Source organism: Armigeres subalbatus, chromosome 3 (genome assembly GCF_024139115.2).
Source record: "Armigeres subalbatus isolate Guangzhou_Male chromosome 3, GZ_Asu_2, whole genome shotgun sequence".
NCBI lineage: Eukaryota > Metazoa > Arthropoda > Insecta > Diptera > Culicidae > Armigeres > Armigeres subalbatus.
In genome coordinates this window covers 44901194-44924132 of record NC_085141.1, presented here as the reverse complement: position 1 = coordinate 44924132, position 22939 = coordinate 44901194, and the positions used below count along the sequence as shown (strand labels likewise).

The window sequence follows — 22939 nt, the reverse complement described above, 5'->3', positions numbered from 1 at the left end:
TCGAGTTATACTACCGTTCGTGTAGATGGTATATGAGTATATGAGCGGGTACAGTCAAAGTATGTAGCTAAATTAATGGCTCGTAACTAGAGCTTGTATCTGACTTTAACGAATGAATTTGTTTTCGATGAAGGTCTCATAAGGATGGTATTCAGTAAAATCAATTGTCGGCGTGACAACAGAGAAAGATAAAATGAGATGGATTATCAATGTTCATAATTCATGGTTTCCGGAATCACTTTATTGACTTAGGGAATAACAAAAATAATAATCGTCCAATTAGATGCAAGCAATCACAGTTGGTTCCAGTGATCTGTTTTGCATGAGAAGTGGAAGGAGGTATGGACGCAGTCATGCAACAGCAAATGATTTTTTTTATGAGGATAAAACGAAAATCTTCAGCCAGACACCTGAGGGAGGTAACTCAGATAGCGAGTGGATTGGTTGGAGTTGGCCCATTGTCACCCCCGATAACGGTAGGGGAGGAGGTTCGGTTGTGGGCACATAAGAGATGCTGTCATTCTGACAACCATCATTTATTTGATATAGTATCATGATGTTTTGTGCGCAATATCAAACCGGATGAGCATCTCTACATTGAACTAGAAACAAATATGTTTTTTACGGTTTTTCTATTACGATCGTTTTATAAAGATTTTTTTTACATTTCAACGGGATATTTTCAAGCTGAGTTCGTAGTTTTCATTTCGATGAGACGAAATCAAGCGTTTTTCGGCTCGTAGGAGAATCTTCTTTCGGAGTTTGTAGTGGAAAACATCTTTTTGCAATTCATGATTATACTACCTGGTTTACAGTTGGCATTTGAGTGCTAAAACGGCCGACTTTTCCATACCAATGAAATGGGTGCTTTAATGAACATTATGCAACTTAAATGGGTTGCATAAAATCCATTATAACAGCGGTTCTCAACCTTTTTATTGAGAGGTACCCCTTCGAACTTTTCCATTAATTGAGGTACGCCCTTTTTTTTGCTGTAAATGAAAAAAGGCGTAACTCATAACATATATGAAAAATCGACCTTAAACCTAACCTCTAAAAAGTTGTCTGAAATTTTCATTACTCCGTAATTTTATAGACCAAGCTTCCTACAGGACTTTCATGACTAATGGAGAATTCCAAGCCTCTCGAATAGAGGCTTCTGAGTCTACTGAAAGAATGCTTCCGATCCTCTTGAATTGTGGCTTTCGAGCCACTTAAATGGAGGGCTCTGAGCATCTTGACCCTCCTTAGCCGTGCGGTAAGACGCGCGGCTACAAAGCAAGACCATGCTGAGGGTGGCTGGGTTCGATTCCCGGTGCCGGTCTAGACCATTTTCGGATTGGAAATTGTCTCGACTTCCATGGGCATAAAAGTATCATCGTGTTAGCCTCATGATATACGAATGCAAAAATGGTAACTTGGCTTAGAAACCTCGCATTTAATAACTGTGGAAGTGCTTAATGAACACTAAGCTGCGAGGCGGCTCTGTCCCAGTGTGGGGATGTAATGCCTATAAGAAGAAGAAGAGTATCTTGATAGATCGCTTCAAATTCTCTTGTAAGAAGAGTTCCGAGCCATTTGAAAGGAAGCTTCCGCGCCTCTTGAAAGGAGGCTTCCGGGCCTTTTGAAATGAGGCTTCCGGACTTCTTGAAAAAAGGCTTCCGGATTTCTTGAAAAAAGGCTTCAGGGCCCTTTTGAAAGGAGGCTTCTGGGCCACTTGAAAGGAGGCCTCCGGGTTCTTGAAAGGTGGCTTCCGGGCCTCTTGAAAAGAGGCTTCCGGGCCTCTTGAAAGGAGGCTTCCGGGCCTCTTGAAAGGAGGCTTCCGAGCCTCTTGAAAGGAGGCTTCCGGGCCTCTTGAAAGGAGGCTTCCAGGCCTCTTGAAAGGAAGCTTCCGGGCCTCTTGAAAGGAGGCTTCCATGCCTCTTGAAAGGAGGCTTCCGGGCCTCTTGAAAGGAGGCTTCTGGGCCTCTTGAAAGGAGGCTTCCATGCCTCTTGAAAGGAGGCTTCCGGGCCTCTTAAAAGGAGGCTTCCAAGCCTCTTGAAATGAGGCTTCCAAGCCTCTTGAAAGGTGGCTTCCGAGCCTCTTGAAAGGAGGCTCCCCGGTCTCTTGAAAGGAGGCTTCCGGGCCCCTTGAAAGGAGGCTTCCTGGCCTCTTGAAAGGAGGCTTCCGGGCCTCTTGAAAGGAGGCTTCCGGGCCTTTTGAAAGGAAGCTTCTGGGTCTCTTGAAAAGAGGCTTCCAGGCCTCTTAAAAGGAGGCTTCCAGGCCTCTTGAAAGGAGGCTTCCAGGCCTCTTGAAAGAAGGATTCCAAGCCTCTTGAAAGGAGGCTTCCAGGCCTCCTGGCCTCTTGAAAGGAGGCTTCCGGGCCTCTTGAAAAAAGGCTTCCGGGCCTCTTGAAAGGAATCTTCCGGGACTTTTGAAAGGAGGCTTCCGGGCCTCTTGAAAGGAGGCTTCTGGGTCTCTTGAAAGGAGGCTTCCAGGCCTCTTGAAAGGAGGCTTCCGGGCCTCTTGAGAGGAGGCTTCCGGGCCTCTTGAAAGGAGGCTTCCGGGCGTCTTGAAAAGGCTTCCGGGCCTCTTGAAAGGAGGCTTCCGGGCGTATTGAAAGTAGGCTACTGGGCATCTTAAAAGGAGGCTTCCGGGCCTCTTGAGAGGAGGCTTCCGGGCCTCTTGAAAGGAGGCTTTCAGGCCTCTTGAAAGGAGGCTTCTGGGTCTCTTGAAAGGAGGCTTCCAGACCTCTTGAAAAAAGGCTTCCGGGCCTCTTGAAAGGAAGCTTCCGGGCCTCTTGAAAGGAGGCTTCCGGGCCTCTTGAAAGGAGGCTTCCGGAAAATGTCGTGCGACTGAAATGGTTGTTTGACAGAATGGGCCATTTAGTAAAAAATGTCATTTGGTCCAACGGCCACATGTTGATTACTGGACGGGTAATATGGTCAAAAATATCCACCTGTTTGGCCAAATAACAAGGCCTCTCTGTCAAACGATCATTTCACCCAAACAATTTTTGGGCCAATCGACTTTTTCAGCCAAAACGACATTGTGGGCCAGATGGGTATTGGCCAAATGACATATTCGATCAAACACCTTTCGGCATTGTGTCTATCGGCCAAATGGCCCTACCGTGTGGCCGAAAGTCATTCGACGAAAAGCCATTTATTCGAATAACAGGTTAGGCCAAAAGTCATCTAGCCAAATTCCATTAGGCCGAATGTTTGTCCGAAACGGTATAAGGTCGAAAATGGGTTGACCAAAAATGACATTTGACGGAAGGGGTCATTCAGCCGAATTGTTAATTCGACCGAAAAAGTTGTTTACCCTAACAGTTTATTCGGCTGAAAATGCCATTTGGCTGAAATGGTCGTTTGGCCTAAAAAGTCATTTAACCGACTAGATCATTTGGCCGCAAATGCTGTTTAATAGAAATGGTTGTTTGTCATGAATAATAAATGCCAAACGGTTTTATGCCAAATGATCTACCACCATTTTGAACACTTAATCATATATTTAATGGAAAATCATGAGGAAATAATTGCTGACCACATGTTTTAATATAAGAGCGAAATTGTCCTCTTTTATGGGTTCCTCGGGAACCCTTCAACTTCATAGGTTCATAGGTTCCAAGAGGTTCCAAGAGTGATCAATGTGGTCGTTTATCGATTTCAAGTGCATAACCATCTATTTGATTAAAATCACGAAGAAAGAGTTGTCGCACGGCATGTTTTGGTGTAAAGCCGGAAGTGTCCCTTTCTACGGGTTCCCCGAGGGCAGCTTGCGGCTTACAATATAGTTGAGATTTGATTTCAAGTGCACTACCATCTATTTGATGGCAAATCATGAAGAAAGAGGTGCAACATGGCATCAATCCAAAAACGTATTTAGATATGTTCGTTACTTGGTTTGAATCGGAATGTTTTCCAGCTCCAAAATCGGAATCGGACATTTCATACACACTTTTTCCATTGTGCGTGAACACCAGCTTCCGTCCACACATCCTTTCCATTACATATCTACTTCGTATTAGTAGGGGGAGAGTGGGGCAGAACTCATCAACTTGGTGCAATGTTGTAAATTGTTCAGTGTTATTCCTTTTCCATTGATGATGATCAAAACAAATTACATAACATGAAGGATGCAGGATGCTCGTCTCTGGTTGACGTTATAATTTCTACAATGTTTTTGATTACCTTCATTACATATAAAACTTTGCTATGTAGAGATTCGTCATTAACCACTAGTTGTGCGTCTGTTGTCATGCTCCTCCTCGAGGCGGGTCGGACAGTCTGTAATCGTTGCTTCCGTTCAGAAACAGAGGCGATTGATTAATGAATGCCGGTTCATCATGAGGCTGCTGCTTCCCGGATCCGCCTGCGTGTGACTTTTAGCTATACGGCGGCAGAGGATGAGTCTTTTTTTTGTCGGCTCACGTGTTCCAGCCCACGGTCCGGAGCGACCAGGCAGGTTATTGGGTGGGTGGGAGATTTCCTCCCGGGGATCAGCAGTGAATAATCGCTCATTTTCGCTGCTAAGGTGATTATGGGCTGGGCTTAGTGCCGGCCTATGAACTGAATAACTTCTACATGTGCTCGTTTACGTCGGTATTGTTTTGCGGTAATCGACCAAGATCTCGAAAGCCGATTATCTGCAGCACGAAGGCGCTGGGATTGAATGCGCTTTCAATTATTTAGGGAGCTGTTACTTGGTCCGGTATAAGGCGGGGTGGTTCCTTTGAAGATTCCTTTTTCAGTGCTATTGGTAAAAGGGTTATCGTTGGATTTGGATTTCGAGCAACGATGCTCGTGGATATAAATGCGAATGTGCAGAAGGATGTCAATGTTGCTGGGCTGTTCCACATCTTACATCGCAACTGTTCCGGTTCTTCATCTCATAGCTCCTGCAGATTATAATAAATCTATCCATTTGAAAACCAAATAGATTAATTGATTATTTTTGTGAATTTTACTGGAAATTTAAAAGCATTCGAATGTGAACATATCGTATATACGTCAGGAGAATCGAAGAAAAATAATAACATAAAATTTTACTTTGAACCTACATTTTAATATACATAGGGCTAAAAATGACAATGTTCTGCAATTCAATAATTTCTGGAACGCTGATTTCATGATTTAATATGAATTCTGGGGCTTCTTGATGATGAACATTGTGTGAAGAACTGTTTCGTAAAAACTTTGTATGAAAAACTTTATAGGGAAAACTGTGTCTAAATAGCTTTGTTTGAAATATTTTGTTTAAAGGTATTTCTATGATGTAAATTGTGAAGTAATATATAAGTCTTGAAGTAAATCCTGCAGATGATTCTTTCGTGCTGTTTCTCATAGAAATTTCTGAAAAATTCCAAAGAATATTCCGTGGAAATTCCGCAGCATTGACAGTAAACATTCCTGAGTATTTCACGAAAAGTCTTCGAAATTCTTGTGTAAATTCCATAAAATTTTCCGTGAAAGTTTCGAATGTTTTTTTTTGTGAAAATTTCAAAGAATTGCTCCAGGAATTCACAGAAAATTTATAATGAAATTGTGTGTGTATGTGTGTGTGTGTGTACAAACTAACCCCCACTGTCTGACAGTGATGTTATGGAAGAAGCTGTCTGTTAAAACAGTCAGATTTAATCCAGGAGTTAAAAAGTGCTAGCTCTACTGCAGCTCCAGTGACCCATTTCATAGTGCCTGGTATTTCATGTCCACTCCGAGGTCACTATCACTAACAGTAAGCCTCGCCTGATTATGCTACCGCCTGATTATTTCATTATATGTATATATATATTTTAAATAGTTGTTGTATCTTACCATTTCTATGTTCCCACAGTGTGGCATTGAAAACGTGGGTTTTAAAATTAAATTCGGAACACTTGCTGCATATCATAGATTAGGCAATCATCGTTATAATTATCTATCCATTGCTAAAAAAGAATAGGGTTCTATCTGACTCTCAAATCTTTCTAGAATATGCGGAATGTTTCGGTTTAACAGTAATTTTAGTTCTTTTTAACGCGGCGAAATATAGTGTTTCAACCCTATTGAATTTGAACACTACTAGTTTACCGAAATGAAGAAAGGAGCTAATCCACCACATATCTCTCATACATTACATTGCAGTGTTCAACACAACAATTCGCAGACTGTATTCAAATAATTTTTATTGTAATGTTTCATGCTAAAATAGATTAAAATAATTGAACAACACCATATCATTGCGTTGTACAAATATATATGTTTTAAAATTTGGAAAGTTCACGTACCCTCCAAGGGGTTTCAGAAGATACTACGATAGTCTACTAGGGAGGGGTTGAAAATGTCAAAATTTGGATTACGTGGTTTATGGACTTCCCTCTCAATGGTGCTGGTTTGCGTGGATCCGCTATCAAATTCGTCAAATCGACGCACGAATCCCCGTCCACAAAAGCAGACAAGTCGCTTCGTGGATTTGATACTGAAATAGTTGAGAGGTAGAGGAAATGGTTTGATCTCACCAATTTTCCGGAAGTTATTTTCTGGCAGCGTATGCTAAAGAAACCTCTAGCATGGAAGTCGGCCTTTTCTTGATTTTTTTCCCCGTCCTTGATTGAGTCCATTCTTTGGCTGGTTTGATAGAATTCCAGCAGCTTCAATCCGGTACAGAAAAGAAAGCTAGCTAGCAAGGTAGCGACTGTATTCCAGCCAAAGATTGAGGAGGCAGCAACGCATTGCACGCTCCGGCGCTTATTTGCTATATATGACACTAACACTGGCACATAATGGCACACTTACATCATCACACTTTATCTTTCCACATCCATATCCGCCCAAACAGTAACTTGTAAAGTTCACAAAAATGTTAGTTTTTCTTCACTCTGTTCTTTTTTCCAGAAAATTTATAATGAAATTATACCGAAAATTAAATCAACAATGGAATTTCAGAGGACTTCCTAGATTGACTCTCAAAGAAATCCTGAAAGAAGTCCGGAAGAAACCTCATGATTTCCACCGAGAGATATTCCAGGAGTTTCTCCGGAAGTTTCTCCAGAAGTTCCTCCAGAAATTCTTCCAGGAGTTCCACCGGTAGTTCCTCCAATAATTCCTCCATTTCTAAGGGAGCTCCTCAAGGAATTCTCCGGGAGGTCCTCTGATGATGATGATGGTCCAGCTTCATACCACTACAAAGGTTTCAGCTAGACGAGATTTATCTATAGAAGATATTCATAAGAATTCTTTTAGATTTTTTCCGAGAATTCTTCTGGTAGTTTCACTGGCAGTTCCTCCGGGGGTTCCTTTGAAAATTTTCCCGGGAGTTTCTTCAGAAATTCCTCCGGAAGTTCCTCCGGGAATTCCACCGGCAGTTCATCCGGGAGTTTCTCCAGAAATTCCTCCGGGAGTTCCATCAGTAGCTCTTCCAGGAAATCATTCAGGCTTTCTTCGAGAAATCATTTAGGCTTTCTTCAGAAATTTAGCTGGAAACTCCTCCCGAAGTGCCTCCGACAGTGTCTCTGGGAGTTCCTCCGGGAGGTCCTCTAGGAATTCTTCTATGAGTTTCTCCTGAAATATTCTCCGGGAGTTCTTACGGGAGCACCTCCGGCAGTTCCTACGGGAATTCCTCCGGGAGATCCACCGGCAGTTTCTATGAGTATAGATAGATAGACGACCGATGAATATGTTACCGTTATATGAAAAAGTTTTTGAAGTGATCGTGAAGGACGAGTTAATGGATTTTATTGACAAAAAAATATTTTATTAGATGAACAATCATTGTTCCGGAAACGACATTCTTTCGAAACGGCGCTTAATTTACTGCTATTCAAGTGGAAGCAAGCCTTGGAGGATAAAAAAGTGATAATTGCGGTATTTTTAGACCTGAAAAGAGATTTTGAAACTATAGACAGAGCGAAAATGATTACTACACTGAGGAAATTGGGAATTAATGGAAAAGTACTTGAGTGGTTTCAGAGCTATTTGTCGTTCAGAACACAAGCAACTTTATACCGAGGTAAGGAATCAGAGAGCAAAAGAGTTGATTTGGGAGTTCCACAAGGCAGTGTGTTGGGTCCACTCCTGTTTATTTTGTATATCAATGATATTAACTAGACCTGTGCGCCGAAGTATTTGTGAACGGCGGCGGCGTAAGGCCATTTTTACACCGGCGGCGGCGGCGTCGGCGGCGTCACGCCGTAAGCAATGTTCGGCGGCGGCGGCGGCGTGAATGATTTTAAGCTGAGAAAAAAACCACGCAGTAAGGCCTATCATGCTTTTATTGTATTTTAGGTTTTTGTACAATTGCTAGCTACAGATAGACTGATAGGGTGAACATGCTTATAGCTATAGCTTGTATCTCCACAGCAAAAGTTTACATAACATCTTCCATTAGGATACTGCCGCATCACAGCACATAAATTCAGTGGAAAGTACTTCAGATATAAATCCAGAAAATCGTTTGGGAATTCCTCAAGATATTCCTCAGAAAATTCGAAAAAGGAATTCGGTAAACTAATTCAGAATTTCCCTATGAATTCCTTCAGAACTTACTCCAAGAATTCCCTTGAAAATTTATTTGGCTATTCCTTCGGAAATTCTTTCCAAAATTTCTTCAAAAATTCCTTCAGGAAATTCTCAATTACTTTAGAATATTCTCAATTACTTTAGGGATTGCTTCGGGATTTTTTTCGGAAATTCATTTGAAAACTTTTTTCCTTCGGAAATTCCTTTAAGAATTCTTTAGAAAATACCCATGGAAACTCCTTCATGAATTTCCATCGGAATACCTACGGACACTGTTTGAGGAATACATCCGGAAATCCCTTTAGGAGAACGCCTTCGGAATTCGATTAAGTTTTTTTAATTCCTTCAAGAATTTCTTTTTGGGATTTCCAATAGAAATTCTTCCAGTAATTCCTTAAAAAAATCTTCGGAAACTCTAAGAAGATATTTTTGGCATTCTTTCGAAATTTTCCTCTGGAATTTATTTAGAACTTTTTCCAGGAATTCTTTCGGAATTTCCTATAGGAATTCCTTCGAACATTCCTCCGGAAATTCCTTTAGCAGAAATTCCAGAAATTCCTGTATCACTTCGAAAATTTCTTTTAAAATTCCTTTAAGAATTCTTTCGAGAATACCTTCAGACATTCTTTTGGGAAATCTTCTAAAAATTCGTTTGTAAATTTCTTTAATTTTTTTGAACCTTTGTTTAAGTGTTTTTTTTTTAATTAAAAATCAGTTTAACACTCAAATACCTTTGGAAATTTCTTCGAAAATTCCTCCAAATTAGAATTCTTTCCGAAATTATTCCTGTATGAATTTTGTATGGTTTATTGAAGGAATTTCCTAAGGACCTCCTGGAGGAATTTCCGACTCAATTCTTGAAGGAATAACCAAAAGAGAACCTGAAAAGATTTTCTAACAGAATTTATAAATGAATTTCAAAGAGGTGACCCAGGGCTGAAAACCTCTATAATAAATTTTGTTTGACTATTATTGGCTTTTTCAGTCATATAAGTATCACGAAAATATCACATCAACTCTAAAAAAGGAAAAAAAAATGGAATGAATTTCTGAAGGAATATCCGAAAGAATTCTGAAAGTAATTTAAGAAGAAATGTTGAATGGATTTCACGAACAAATAGCTATTGGTATGTACACAGAAATTCCTATAATTCTCCAGGAATTTTTTTCGAAAGTCCGGACAGTAGTAGAACAAATTCAGTTTTGGCTTTAGAATCAAGTCTGCATGCCAAGAAAAACTCCCAAAATATCAAGATTCCAGATATTCGGATATTCTCAAGAAATCTTTGGGAATTTCTTGCACGAGTTCCTTTGAAAATTTCTACAGATTTTTTTTTTATAAATACCTTAAGTAATTCCCTAGAAAAAATATTCAGGAATTAATTCGGTAAGGCATCAAGAATCTCACCCTAAAATACCTTCTAAAACTCCGTCAGCAATCCGATCAAGAATTTCTTGATTTCTTGAAAACTCTCCACAAGGCTTTTCTTTTAAATTCCCTCTAGAAATTGCTTCGGAACTTCTTAGGACCTTAAGAAATTTCTTAAGGAATTCTTCTGGAAATTCCTTCAAAAATTCATATAAGATTCACACTGACCATTCCATAAAGAATTCCTTCAGAATTTCTTTTAGTAATACTTTAAATAATTTCTACTCATGTAGATGGGTACACTTCCCCACAGTTGTAATGGACTCGACGTGCCCTTCTTCAAAGAAGCCATTCCTCGGAAAACTCAAAAAAGATTGCGAATCTATTTATTAGTCTGTTGGATTACATTGCTGAAAGGAGATTCTCTCTATCCCGCGGGCTTCACGTAAGTGTCTCTGGTTACGGTTCCGCCACCTCCGTTGCTTGCCCTTCATACAGAAGTGTATTGAAAGCAGAATGGTAATTAAATTCGATTGTACTCGGGTGGAGCCGCATGCAGAGCAAGACTCAAGCCAGGGTGATGGATAACCACATATACATACTTTTAAAAAAATCTACAAAATTCCTTCGGAAATTATTTTAACAATTCCACTGGAATTTTTCCAGGTATTTCATAAGACATTCCATTCCCTCGGAAATTAATCTAGTAATTCCTTCGGAATTTCCAACACCATTTCCTTCCAAAACAGTAGGACGAATTTTAAGATACCTATCTCCGTACGAATTCCTAGAGCAGTTTCCAAAGGACCTCCTAAAGGAATTACTGACATACTTAAATTTCTTAAACAATTTCTTTGGACATTCCTCGTAGAATTCCTTCATGATTTTCTCCAGAGATTCCTTCAGAAAATCCTCCAGAAATTACAACGGAGATAAATTCAAAAATTCTTCAAGGCTCTAAGAATTTTCTTCAGATATTCCTTCAGAGCTTCCTTCAGAGCTTCCTCCAGGACTTCATGGAAATTATTTCAAGAAAATCAAGAAATTGTTTATCGAAATAAATCGAAACCAATTTTTTTTAAACAATTCTAGCAATTACAAGGAAGATGAATGAAATGTCAATTTGTTGGGTCACGTGCCCAATCGTGCTCCAGCTCCAGAAGCCAAAAGATCAGTTTTGCATTCGCATATCATGAGGCTAACACAATGATACTCCATGCCCAGGGAAGCTAAAAAAATCATACCAGACTGGGAATCCAAATCCAACATTCATGATGGTGTTGATTTGTAGCTGTATTTTTCCCAGGATCTCAGCAATTTGTTAGACTTTTACCGAGATTCGCACAGCCGAGCCCTAACAAACGTTTTTTTGCCGAGATTTCTGTCAAAATTGCTGAAAATCAGCAAAAAAAAATTGCCGAAAACCAGCTAACAAACGTTATTTTCGCTGGGATATCAGTTTTTATTTTGCTAGGCTAAAGGCTGTGTGGAATTTGCCGAGCTATATAAATAAAAACTGAGTGTGTAAGCACTGGACCAATTAAGATATGTAACATTCCAACCATTAAAAAGATGATGAACCACCCAATGCGACCAGAATGAGGTTATTCCACATGAAGTTACATATGAGATTAGAAGTTAATCGCCACGCTCATTGATTTGTAGATCTGTAGCCAAGAAGTTTTTGGATGACCTAACATTTAACACGCCAAAGCGTGTTAAAGTGACAGGGATGAAATTAAACAAATCTGCTAAAGGTATAATAGCTATTTAATTAATGCTTGATAGGCTGCCTTGGTTCGGCAGATGCAAACGCACTGCATACCTAATGTGATTTTTGTGTTGGCCAAACATCGGCGTGAAATACGAAATTCGGCGACGTGGAGCCAACCGGCGTATGGCGCGCCGCCGACACCTTGACCGGCGTCGGCGTACGTCAAAAAGTGTCGGTGGCGGCGGCGCACAGGTCTAATATTAACATGGCAGTTGAGGGAGGTGACATAAACTTATTCGCTGATGATACAGTATTATTCATTGTGACAGAAGATTTTGAAGTGGCTTATGCAAGGATGAAGTAGGAACTAAAAGAGTTGACTGAATGGTTGAAGTTTAAAAAACTGAAACTGAACGTTAAAAAGGCAAAATGCATGATTATTACCAATAAACACGTTGGTGGTTTCACGGATAGCCTCTCGATCGACGATGAAGCCATTGAGCAAGTACAGGTAGTCAAATACCTCGGAGTGATGGTTGACGAAAAACTAAATTTTAACGAGCACATAGATTATGTTATACGAAAAGCCGCATCGGAATACGGATTATTATGTAAAATAAACAAGTATCTACTGTTTGAAAACAAATTTATAATTAATTGCATATTATTCGGCAACTCGGCCGTACGAAAACCATTTTTTGTTGAATATCTTGGCTGTCCAAATGCACAGCATATGTTTTGAAATGGACAAATTGATATGAAATTTGCGAAAAAGAATCCACGTGTCTTGGAGGGACTCGAACCCTCAACCTCCTACTCTTTAGATAGGCGTGATAACCCCTACACAACAAGACCACTTAAAGGTCTCGTTTGCGGAAAAGCCATCAGAATCCGAGTACCAACCTCCACCGCGGTTAGCTCTTTTTTGCAAATTAAATATCTTTCGGATGCTTGATTTGTCCAATCTCCACATGTGCTTTACTGTTATATATCCACAGTCAAGCGAGTGCACATTGTTTATTAAACGAGAGGATCGCACTCCATGCCCCCCAGCAACGAATTCTGATGGCTTTTCCGCAAACGAGACCTTTAAGTGGTCTTGTTGTGAGGGTTCGAGTCCCTCCAAGACACGTGGATTCTTTTTCGCAAATTTCATATCAATTTGTCCATTTCGAAACATATGCTGTGCATATGCACAGCCAAGATATTTAACAAAAAATGGATTTCGTACGGCCGAGTTGCCGAATAATATGCAATTAATTGTAATCAAGTGTAGGTCTTCCACCGTCATTAGTCGTCTGCATCAAATGCATCCGAAAGATATTCAATTTGCAAAAAAGAGGGCTAGCCGCGGTGGAGGCAGGGTTACCATTATGCCAGATATATCTGGCACTGCCAGATTTTTTAGCAGCAAAAAAGAGAAAAAGAGAAACCACCCAAAATGCCAGACTTTTCAAATTTCAGACAGATTTTTTTAAAATTATAACCTGCATGTTCAAACATTTCTAATGAGTCATTCAGTTATTATTTTCATATTCATTCAATAGCTCAAATCTGACCACAAAACTCATTTTTGAATCAATTTCAATCTTTTATAAATAAAGTGAAGGTATGGTTTCCGCGGATGTTGTTCCGGATTGCGGTTTAGCGATGCTGGTTTCCAGATATCGGTTTGTAGGAATCTTTCCAGGCTAATTTTTGGCGTAATTTCTTTCGACTTCTGGATATAATTACAACATTCTGTAACAATGATCCCAATAAATGTAATCATTGTCTAGTTCCATGATTTATCACATTTCCTGGTTATTCGTCAATTCGGCGTCCTTCTGGAAGATCCGAAACATCATTAAAATTCTTATGATGGATCTTATTGGCTACCGGAGGTCCTACGGAAGATTTGGGGCATACGTAAAAGTGAAAAGTTCATGAAACTCATCCGTCTCTGACAAGCGAATGATTGACGTGGTCCGTTCTCATGAGTCTGAGTGGTCACCGAAATTCCTCCGGAAAGCGCAATTTTGTTCAAATCTTTTCATTATCGTACTCTGAGTAACAAATGCTTGTCTTAACCCCTTCTCATGGACTTGTCACGCTCCGGAAGATTAAAATCCTTTGCTGTTATGGACATTTCATAAAAAATATGCTCAACGAAATAACTCTTGGCGACTGTGGAAAACTTAATTGAAAATCAAGTCGTTTTCGGCCGTTGCAGTCTTGTAAAGCAACAAAAACAAGTTTACTTCTGCATCCGACGGTTTCGGTAAAATATGTTACCGAAACCGTCGGATGCAGAAGTAAACTTGTTTTTGCTGCTTTACAAGACTGCAACGGCCGAAAACGACTTGATTTTCAACATAAAAGTTATGATGTCATTTTTAACAAATATTCAATTATTAACTATACTTATAAAAATTCTTTTTGGAATACCTATAGGCTTACGGGTACCGTAGACCATTTTTAATTTGGGTTTGTTAATCGATCAATTTAAAAATTGTTTGAATTTCATTTAGTGTTACTTAGAAATCCAAAATAAAAGCGAACCCCGTTATTCTGAATGAAGTCAAGTTTCACCAATAGCTGTTCGGAAATGTTCCTATCTCCATCTCACTGAACATATATTCATCTCATCGCGAAACAAAGAAATACGGCACCAATTTCGTCGCTTTTTTCTGTAAACATGCGTACTAACGTACGAGAAGAGTAAATGACTTTCGCTTACCGAAATTGACAATGACAGGAACTCAAAATTCGCAATTTTTTAAAGGATTTAGACTATTTAACATGCTACCAGACGACATGAAAATGTAAACAAATAAGATGAGATTCAGACAAAAAAGCACAGACTATATGAAAACCAATAGTTTGATATAAAGATAACGATTGATGGACATACGCGGGAGCTAAGCAGATATAGAAGATATGACGAATTAAGTGATAGTAAATATAACCAGAAGAAGAAAAAATATCAAATATGATAAACTGTCTTGTAAGCCTCTCATCGTCAAATGAAGCGTATGGGGTGGCGGTGGAGTTCAGAAACTCCTACGGGACCATCAGGAAAAAAAAGTATTTCTCCGGGAGTTTCACCGGCAGTTCTGAGAAGGAACACCCGGAGTAATTTCCGGAGGAACTCCCAGAAGAATTTCTGGAGGAATTCCCGGAGAAATTATCACAGGAATTTTCGGAGGAACTGCCGGTGGAACTTCTGGATGAATTTCTTGAAGAACGTCGTAGACCTGTGCGCCGCCGCGCCACGCCGCCGCCGCCGATACTTATTGACGTACGCCGACGCCGGTCAAGGTGTCGGCGACGCGCCATACGCCGATTGGCTCCACGCCGCCGAATTTCGTATTTCACGCCGATGATTGGCCAACACAAAAATCACAGTATGTAGTGCGTTTGCATCTACTGGACCAAGGCAACCTATCAGGCATTGATTAAATAGCTGTTATACCTTTAGCAGATTTGTTTTTATCTCTGTCACTTTTACCGGCATTGGCGTGTTAAATGCTAGGTCATCCAAGAACTTCTTGGCAACATACCTACAAATCATGAGCGTAGCGATGAACTTCTATGTAACTTCATGGGGAATAACCTCATTCTGGTCGCATTGGGTGGTTCATCATCTTTTTAAAGATTTGAATGTTACATATCTTAATTGGTCTAGTGCTTATATTTGCGGCTACAAGTCAACACTATGAAAGTTGAATTTGGATTCCCAGCCTGGTAGGATTAAATTTCCCTGAGAATGGAGTATCATTATGATAGCTTCGTGATATGCGAATGCAAAAATGGTAACTTGGCTTCTGGAGCTGGAGCACGATGGGACACGTGACCCTCAAATTGAACATTTCCATTCACTCCTCCTTGTACTTAAATTGCCAGAATTGTTCTAAGAAACGGGTTTAATTTATTTTTATATAAAAAACAAATGAAATTTCTTGGTTTTCCTGAAATAATTGTCCAAAGGACATCCTGGAGGAAGTTCTAAAGGAATAATCGAAGAAAGTTCTTATAGTTTTGAGGAATTTTTGGTTTATCACCGTGAATGATTGTCTGGAGAAAATTCTGAAGGAATTCTTGGAGGAATGTCCAACAAAATTCTTAAAGAAATTTAAGAATGTCGGAAATTTCTTTAGGAGTTCTCTTGAAATTCGTACGGAGATATCCGAAATTTCGTCCTAGAATTTTGGAAGATAAATATCCAAGGCAGAGTAGAGACACTTACGCGAAGATAGAGAGAATCTCCTTTCAACAGTGTAATCCAACAGACTAATAAATAAATACGCAATACTTTATTTTGATGAACAATACCCAAGTAAATTTCTGTGATTTCTTGAAATATTTTCCTTAGGAAGTCCTGGAGAAAGTTCTAAAGGAATGAACCTGAAGAAATTGCTTAGAGTCTTGAGGAATTTCTGGATCAATCTTCGTACTAATTTTTGGAGGATTTTCTGAAGGAATCGCTGGAGAAAATTAAAAAGGAATTCATGGAGGAATGTCCAAAAAAAATCTTGAAGGAATTTAAGAATGTCGTTTATTCATTTGAAAATTATATCTGAAAATTCGTCCTAGAATTTTGGAAGGAAATGGCGGAGGAAATTCCGAAAGAATTACTAGATAAATTTCCGAGGGAATGGAATGTCTTATGGAATACCTGGAAAAGTTTCAAAGGAATTATTAAAATACTTTCCGAAGGAATTTTTCAAAAGTATGTGTGTAAATACAGTTATCCATCATTCTGGCTTGAGGCTTGCTCTGCATACGGCTCAACCCAATATTACAGTCGAATTTAAAGACCATTCTGCTTTCATTGCACTGCTGTATGAAGGCCAAAAAACGGAGGCGACAGACCCGTAAGCAGAGACACTTACGCGAAGCCCGCGGGATCTCCTTTCAACAGTGTAATCCAACAGACTTATAAATAGATTCGCAATCCTTTTTGAGATTTTCGAGGGGTAGCTTCTTTGAGGAAGGGCGCGTCAAATCCATTACAACTGTGGGGAGTATACCCATCTACATAGGTAGAAATTTTTATTTCCAATTCCAAAAATAATTTTTGAAGGAATTCCTGGTGGAATTGTCAAGATCAATCAAGATCAAGATCAATAATTTTTATAAGAATTTCTTAAGATATTTCCTAAGGTCCTAAGAAGTTCAGAAACAATTCCTAAGGGAAATTTCAAAGAAAAAGCTGGTTTCATTTGTGGACGTTTGTTGAAGGAATTCCTGAAGAAAGTCCCGATTTTTGAAGGTATATTAGAATGAGTTTCTGGATGCCTTACCGAAATAATTCCTGAATATATTTTCTATGGAATTATTTAAGGTATATTCGAGAAAATCTGTAGAAATTTTCGATGGAACTCCTGCAGTAAATTCCCAAGAAATTCTTGAGAATATCCGAATATCCGCCATCACGATATTTTGGGAGTTTTTCTTGGCATGTAGTCTTGATTCTAGAGTCAAAACTGAGTTTGTTTCACTACTGCCCAGATTTTCGAAGAAATTCTTAGAGAAAATATTTGAATTTCAATAGCTATTTGTTTGAAACGTCCACTAAAAAATCCTTCATTTAAATTTCTGTTCGAAAATCTCTTCAGGTTCTCTTTTGGTTATTCCTTCAAGATTTATGGATGTCTATTCATCCAGGGATTCCGTCAGAAAACCTTCCGAAAGTCCTTTTAGTTGTTTTGAAGAAACTCATTTGGAACTTCCTCCAGGAAGTCCTTAGAAAATTCCTTCTGCAAACTATACAAAATTTCTGCAGGTATATCTCCGGAACGAATCATAATATGGAGGAATTTTCAAAGGAAGATTTTCCAAAAGAATTTCAGAACAGATTCCCGAAAGAGTTCTTAGAGGAATTTTAAAAGAAATTTGCAGAGATCTACAGGAATTTCTGGAAAAGTTGCTAAAGGAATTTCAGGGAGGAATGTCCGAAGGAATTCCTAAAGGAAATTTGGAAAAAAATCCTGGAGAAAGTTCTAAATAAATTCCAGAGAGAAATTTTGAGAGAATACGAAAAATATCTTCCTAGAGTTTCAAAAGAAATTGTTGAGGAATTACTGGAAGAATTTTTATTAGAAATTCCAAAAACAAATTCTTGAAAAAAATCCTAAAAAGTCTAAGTCTAAGTCTAAGTCTAATTCCAAAAGTTTTTTTCCAAAAGGGATTTCCGATTGTATTCCTAAATCAGTGTCCGTAGGTATTCTATAGTTCTTCAAAGATTTTCCATAGGAATTTTCTAAGCATTTGATTCAATACGATAATCGAATCAAAGTATCGATATCACCGATATATTGGAATATAAATATCGATATATCGGAAAATCATATGATATTTCAAAGTACTTACAATATGTCTGCCGTTTTTATTGTTTATATTCCACCGTATTACCTCTTTACAAAAACAACTAAAAAATTTTTTCCAAATATAATAGTCACTCTAAACGCAGAGTTGTGTGCCGGTCCACCAATCATGACAATCGTCGGCGCCGATGTTCGTCGTATTTTGAACCGGAGGCAGATCATGCTAAATTCACTTTTATCCGTCCGCATGGATTTGAAAAATCAATTGAATTTTCGAATGCTGATATGTTACTAACATTTTTGAAATTTACGGGAAATTATTAATGCTTTCCAACTAAAAATTCTGTGTCCAGAATTTTAAGGGATTTTTTTTATTTTCATAGAACATTCAGATTTTCTACGACAAAATGCTCTTAAATATATCGAATTTCCGAAGGGAATTCTCTATAGTTTTCACAGGACAGTCTTCTAAATTCCGGCAGGAAATTTCATTCAACTTTTAGGGGTTTTCTCTTGAATTTCTTTGTGGCATTTTCATAATGCCCGTCCGCATGAATTTCTTAAAAAAAACTTATTGAGTTTTCAGGGAAATTTCTGAATTTCTGCGTTAAATTTTATTTCAATATTGTCTGACAATAACATAGCATAGCATTGCACATTCGCAATGGAGTTGGAGTTGCATTCGTTTGGAGTTGCAGAGATAAGCATATCCATTATTATCAAAGCTTTCGCTTTCAAACTTCAATCATGTAGACCCGATTTTCTCTGTACACTTGCCCGGGCAGAAGCCATGAACAGAATAACAAAACATGATATAGACTTGATTGATATAAGAGATAAAAGAACAGGCAACAATATCAAAAATTTGCACCGAAATATCATCTAAATATCAATATATGCTATGGATAAGAACAAACTAATGGCACATGATATTGATCACTTATTACAAATAGCATAACTTGATCTTCTCATGATATTTTAGTGCAAAATTTTGATATTATCGTCTGATCTTTTATCTCTTATATCAATCATGTCCATATCTCATTTTGCTATCTTATCAACATTTGATATTAATGAGCTATTTTCGTCTACTCGGGTGGTCACGTCCTTACGAATGTTTTTATATTGTAATAGTCCTCTCATCTACTTTAAAAAGGGCTCGGAACCGAAACAGCTTTCATAGATGAAGGAGTTTAAAAAATGGCGAGTATGTATATACGAATTCTCTGACAATTCCCCTAATTTCCCACTGATGTGTTTTTTATTATTTTAACTAGAAATTATTCTGATTCTTTTCGGCAGAAACTTTTTTCTTCAGAATTCTGAAGAAATTCCGAAGAGATTTTCTGAACTTCTGAAGGAAATTGTCTTTAATTTCCACAATTTTTTTTCTTCTTTTATTTACATTTCTTCTGTATTTCCGAAACAAAATTTCAGCAGGATTATTTTTGAATTTTCAAAAATCCATTCTTTTAGATTTCGTCAGCAAATTCTTCCCAATTTCTCCCTAATTCTTCTGATTTTCTTAATTAAGGAATTTTTAATAAAGGTGTGACAGAGTTCGCACTAATGCAACATTTTTGGTGGAGGCATGTTGCCAAAACTGTTTGCGGCGGCATCGGACATGTCAATTCACACCATCCACGCTACCGAGAAAAAACATTGTCTCTTTTTAATGTAAGGCGAATCAAATCCATTCTATTGTTTTTTTTAACCTTAGATATTTATTAATTTTATCATGTAGAGCATTTTTACTCACAAAATTATTTCTGCGGATTTTTCTGTGTTCCTTTTTCTGATTCGATATATTGATATCGAAAGCGAAAATATCGATATAGCCGATATATTGAAAGCAAAATATCGATACAAAAATATCGGATATCGAAACAAAAATATCGATATTCCGATATATCGGAAATATCGGAACGTCCCTAATTGGTGGTGACGAAATCGAGGTGGTAGAAGAATTTGTGTACTTGGGCTCACTGGTGACTGCCGAAAATGACACCAGCAGAGAAATTCGGAGACGCATAGTGGCTGGAAATCGTACGTACTTTGGACTCCGCAAGACGCTCCGATCGAATAGAGTTCGCCGCCGTACCAAACTGACAATCTACAAAACGCTAATTAGACCGGTAGTCCTCTACGGACACGAGACCTGGACGATGCTCGTGGAGGACCAACGCGCACTTGGAGTTTTCGAAAGGAAAGTGCTGCGTACCATCTATGGTGGGGTGCAGATGGCGGACGGTACGTGGAGGAGGCGAATGAACCACGAGTTGCATCAGCTGTTGGGAGAACCATCCATCGTTCACACCGCGAAAATCGGACGACTGCGGTGGGCCGGGCACGTAGCCAGAATGTCGGACAGTAACCCGGTGAAAATGGTTCTCGACAACGATCCGACGGGCAAAAGAAGGCGAGGTGCGCAGCGGGCAAGGTGGATCGATCAGGTGGAAGATGACTTGCGGACCCTCCGTAGACTGCGTGGTTGGCGACGTGTAGCCATGGACCGAGCCGAATGGAGAAGACTCTTATATACCGCACAGGCCACTTCGGCCTTAGTCTGAGTAAATAAAATAATAACAAAAAAATAATAAAAAGCATCATCTGGCTTGCTGCGCAAAACTTTTTTTCTCAGCTCAAAATTCTTCACGCCGATTCACGCCGCCGCCGCCGAACATTGCTTACGGCGTGACGCCGCCGACGCCGCCGCCGCCGGTTTAAAAATGGCCTTACGCCGCCGCCGTTCACAAATACTTCGGCGCACAGGTCTATACAGGACGAATTTCCGGAGGAAATCCTGAAAAAAATCTCGTTAGAACTCCTGGATGAACTCCCAAATGATCTTCCGTAAGAATTCCAGGAGAAACTCCTGGTAGAATTCTGGATGGCCCTCTCAGACGAACTCCCTGGGAAATTCTCCGAGGAACTTCTGGAGGAGCTTTTGGATAATGTCTAAACGAAATCCTGAAAGAAAGACTAAATAAATTCCTGGAGGAACTACTGGTGGAACTCCCGGAGGAATTTTCAGAGGAACAGCCGGTGGAATACCTGGAGTTGAATTTCTACACACTCAGTTTTTAATTCTGCAGCTCGGCAAAAATCCGCACAGCCGTCTGCCCAGCAAAATAAAAACTGATATCCCGGCAAAAATGACGTTTGTTAGCTGATTTTCAGCAATTTTGACAGAAATCTCGGCAAAAAACATGTTTGCTGGGGCACGGCTGTGCGAAACTCGGTAAAAGTTTAACATTTTGCTGAGATCCCGGTAAAAAAAAATTAAGTGTGTAGAGGAGCTTCCGAAATCCCATTTCTCTTGAAATTCCTTCTTGGAGAAGTTCATGCGGGAATTACTGGAAAAATATCTGAAGGAATTCCCGAAAAAAATACCAGGAAGAATGAATGCGTAATTCTGCTAATGGTTGATCTCCAATTAGCCTTGCGCGCAAAGGCGTGAGATTGCAAATCCGGAGATGGCGTGTTCGATTCTCGGTCCAGTCCAGGATGTTTTCGTGTGGGAAACATTCTTGACTGCCTGGGAATATTACAACCATTGTCCTTGCCACCGTTGACGGGCATGAAATGCTTTCTATTAATAACTGTGGAAATGCTAATAGAACAATTAGCAGATCAAGTTTCACTTGGAATGTAGAGCCATAGAAGATAAAGAAGATGTAGTGATAAACATACAAAGTTTTTTTTTCACAAATGTTCATTTTATTGGCACTTAATTCATATGTACATATTGAAATCAAATCACCTTTAAATTGTATGTGTAATTTTTTTCAAAATTTATATGAGCTTATGATAAATTTACTATGCAGCCAAGGGGCCATCCACAAAGTACGTCACGCTCCTAGGGGGGAGGGGGGGTTCCAAGCAGCGTGACGACTCATACAAAAATTTCAGAGTTTTAATACAAAAAGTGTGACGAAGGGGGGAGGGGGGGGGGCGTAGAAAATCGCCAATTTTTGTGTGACGTACTTTATGGATCTTCCCCAACTATTATATATAAGATGAAATACACAGATAGAAAAAGTTGTTGAAATTTCCACGAAAGTAATGCACATGCACATGGGAATGCCAAAAAGAGTATGCAATTTTTATTGCATTATGCCACTATTTACTCGATTAAGTGACATAATGCTCTACAAATTGCATACATTTGGAGTGAAATTGATGGAAAAGATTCGTGTATGGTCAGAATAGTGTAATTTTCCGCGTCTGTATTTTTTACGCGCTGATTAGTTTTCATTATTTTTTTCTTTGTATATGTAAGATTCAATAAGCGCACAATAACTACTAAAAGATGTAAAAACAAAATGGCGAAACGTGTTGCTTTTCGATTAAAATATTTCACGAGCAGTATAGTGGAAAAAAGGCAAAGGGCTGGTAGTGGATCGCGTGAAGTAGTTATTTGCTGGTGACAAAATAATGTAAGTAATTATGTAATTCTGAACGAAGTTTATCCAATCTGTATGTTAAACTTAACTTCGTGAAATGCATTGAGTAGGTTTATCTCTAGGGTTTATTATTAGACCTCCGGAAGTTCTTACGAGAATTTCTCTGAAGAGAAGTTCTCAATAATTAATTTCCCTACATTCAATTTTTCCAAACATGAAAATCTATCATTTTCACTGAATGTATTGATTCCCGAATGTAAAATTGCACCAGATGATACAAAGTATTTCTTAAAAGCATCACCGCGATCGACTGTATGTGTCCAAACAAACCAGCGTTCGAAGATTCAATCCTTAAAATAACGGCTCCTTAAAGTATCTACTTTTTCAACAAAAACTGATCAGCCTTTCGTCTTTCAAGAGTGGCTTCTTGGAGATGCCGAACATAATCAGCTGAAGATGATTATTCGTTCCAGCCAAGTATATAAAGACTACATTAAATTGGATCAATATTTCATTGCCATTGCTTCGTCGGTAGATTCGGCTTATATACGTCGTATTATTAAAGTCACCAGACTTGCCCTCGTAGAATTTAATAACCCTCATAAAATCGCTCTCGGCGCGGAGCACCCTGTCTGTCTGAAGTAATCATTACGACATGACA

The 22939-nt window shown here is 39.0% G+C and overlaps 1 protein-coding gene across 1 annotated transcript in view; it reads left to right on the top strand.

Moving 5' to 3' along the window:
- The window catches only part of LOC134219619 (lachesin-like), a 48656-nt gene that overhangs the window by 1021 nt on the left and 24696 nt on the right, over nt 1-22939 (top strand). The gene's annotated exons all lie outside the window — the stretch shown is intronic.